The 2857-nt window shown below is 48.3% G+C and overlaps 1 long non-coding RNA gene across 3 annotated transcripts; it reads right to left on the bottom strand.

The window, feature by feature from the left end:
- Positions 1–886: 886 nt before the first annotated feature.
- On the bottom strand, positions 887–2375 carry LOC119325843. Of its 3 annotated transcripts, none has more exons than XR_005157719.1 (4): positions 1617–2372; positions 1451–1527; positions 1119–1382; positions 887–1020 (listed from the first exon to the last, which is right to left on the bottom strand). It is a non-coding gene; the product is annotated as an uncharacterized LOC119325843 (long non-coding RNA). The 3 variants fall into 3 exon arrangements; XR_005157718.1 differs by having other exon boundaries at positions 960–1382; positions 1617–1792; positions 2010–2375; XR_005157717.1 differs by having other exon boundaries at positions 960–1382; positions 1617–2373.
- Positions 2376–2857: the final 482 nt, after the last annotated feature.

Raw genomic sequence — 2857 nt, 5'->3', positions numbered from 1 at the left:
TGAAGTGATTGACCAAGCGGGCACACAGAGATGGATGAAGCATCTCGCCGATAACCCCGTGAGTGAGTGCTAGAGATAAACCGCCATTGCTTGCTTGTGAGCCAAACACATGTATGAAGATGTGTGGTTGTGATGTCTGAATACCCAATATACATGCAGAACTTTGATGTGGCACCTGCCTCTCAGAAACCTTTATTTAAGTCCCGAGGTTCATGACACGTAGTGTGTGTGTGTGTGTGTATATATATATATATATATATATATATATATATATATATATATATATATATATATATATTGCCCCCCTCCGCGCTGACGCGTAATATATATACTCCTATGTACCGTAACACAACTCGAAAATAATCTTCCTTGTTCGTCAACTTACCTTTCTCATTGTGTCATATATTAGATGGACGACGACCTCATGGGCCCATATATGGAGGGAAGAGTCATAGACGAATGAGTGACAACCATCGTCTGCATGTGGCCCAACGTGTTGGTGATGTTTTTAATACCCAATATGCACATCTTCTTTGTGGCACCTGCCTCAGAAACCAAAAAGTACCCACACAGAGCGAGATTGTTCATGACGTGTGTGTAGTATGTGCTGCCCCGGCCCCCTCCTTCCCTCTTTGATGCATACAATATACTCCTACCGCAACACAAGCTAAAAAGAAACCTCCTTGTTGGGTCAAAGTGGTGGAGGAAAACTTTGGTTGAGTTAGCTGTTATTGTCCTATTCAATCTGGATTTTGTGTAAACTCGATGAATTAATCATCGTGCTTTTGTACCTTCTAAAAGTTGGGGTTAGATATTGCTGCCCTTTTCAACTCGGCTATAAATATCAACCACAAAAGTGTGAGCTTTTTCTTTCTTCTTTTTCTTTTTTGATCCTCCTGAACTTGCATTTTTATAGATGTTTTTCACTCTGTTTCTCAATGCACTACTACAACCAGTTGGAGCTTCTCAATAATGTAGTATAAACTAACATACTTGAACTTCTCGACACAACACTTTGACCTTTACAAAAACAAATAAAAAATCAGAAATTACATAGTTGTACAATCACAACAATAGAGCAATTTTCTCATTCACTAAATTTCATAACAAGCCATCACCTGCCCCAACACCGATCTCCATGGCAGTAACACTGGCGAATTCAGACGACGTGAAGCTCTTGTGCAACACAAAGTCAGGTTAGCAGCATGGCTGCCTTCCAAACCTGTAAACCAACAACAGCAAACAATGGACCACTAATGAAAGAAGGACGATACACAGTAGGAAATCTGACACAGAATGATCTCCAGTAAGAAGCCCGACGCTCCGGAGCGAAGAGGTGACGTCGTGCTGCACGGTAAGCACATGATCCTCGTCCCTTCTCCCTGCAAACCAAGGACCATTAATCAAATTCATAACACACCAACAACGGAAAGACAGCCACAGAACAAACCTTACTGTGTCTCTTCATTCTTCGATTGAGAACGAGATCGCCGTCGTCATCCACGATAACAACATCCGACAAGCCACCTTCTCAGTAAAACCAAGAGTCAAGTCCTGAAAGCTAATAATTCATCGTCTACTGTAGGAGTAATGCAAAACACACTCAGCTGGCTCACATGAACTTCTTTCGATGCGACGAGCTTGCGCCAATGGCGACGCTGGCTACGCTCGTTGTGGTTGCCACTTGGTGGCTCTAGAAACATCAGGTGACTTGTCAGCACAAGCGAAACCTGTAGCCTCTTCTGGATGTGAGCCAAGAAGCGGCACAGTGTAGGTCTATGATGAAATCCCCCTGAGAAGAGAGGAAGGGGCAAGTGAGTTCCGGCTGTTGTTTACTTAGTGGGCGACAGGAAAAGGTAAAGCGGGAGAGGTAGAGGTCGGAGAAACGGGGCGGCTACTCCTCCGCGTGTGGCGGGAGGTGCCCGGGATGAGTGCGGCTCCAGCGGCCAGCTAAAGGGAGCCTGGTATCAGGGGGCACCGTTGCTGGGGGTGGTTGGGCTGTGCATCACCTGGAGATGGAGGAGCAGCACGTCGGAGGGAGGTGGAGGGGGCGGCGCATCGGTGGGAGGTGCAGGAGGCGGTGCTCCGGCGGGAGGCAGGGGCGTGCGCGTTGCCAAGAGGTGAGGGGAGGTAGGGGCAAGTCGCCGGCCCACTCCGGTCGGGATCCCGCCGGATCTGTGCGCGTCGGCGCTCTCGTGGGGTGCTGGTTGTGGCGTTGGTGCGTTGGATGGTGGCGGCAAAGAAGATGTGGGGGTGGCGGTGAAGGAGGCGCACTGGGTGACGGAGACGGCGGCACGCGCGGTGCCTGCGGGGCTGGCACGCCGGCGGCGCGCTGGGGTGGCTGGCAGGCTGGATTCAGGTTGGGGCGCGAGGCGGGGGTTGCGGGAGAAGATGGGGGCAGTGCATGGGAGAGGATGTTTAAGTTAGGGAGGGCCCTATCGGGCCTTATACAGAGCTGTTATGATTAGAATAGTTATTTTAATATCATGATCATAATAGTATATATATATATATATGTATGCAAGCCGTCGAACTTAGGTCTCGAATCTCACCATGATCGACATACCACTACACGATAACGCGAACCAAGAAAAGAAGAATCCATGATCGTACATAACCTCTCTCACGTTGTTGGTCGAAGTGATGGATGTCCACGCGGGCCCACGAATATATAGGCAGTCGATGATAATAACCAAGCGAGGGTGAGTGTCCAAAGACAACCACTGCATATGTATGTGCCCCAAACATATGTATGGACATGCGTGATGCATGCATATATGTTTGCTTACCAAAGCACAACATTTTGATGTGGCGCACGCATGCGTCTAAAGTCACACAGTCCACACAGATCTGGTTC

This window comes from Triticum dicoccoides, chromosome 6B (assembly GCF_002162155.2).
Source record: "Triticum dicoccoides isolate Atlit2015 ecotype Zavitan chromosome 6B, WEW_v2.0, whole genome shotgun sequence".
Lineage (NCBI taxonomy): Eukaryota > Viridiplantae > Streptophyta > Magnoliopsida > Poales > Poaceae > Triticum > Triticum dicoccoides.
Note: the sequence above shows the minus strand (reverse complement) of the source record. Positions and strands in the feature narration are given on the sequence as shown.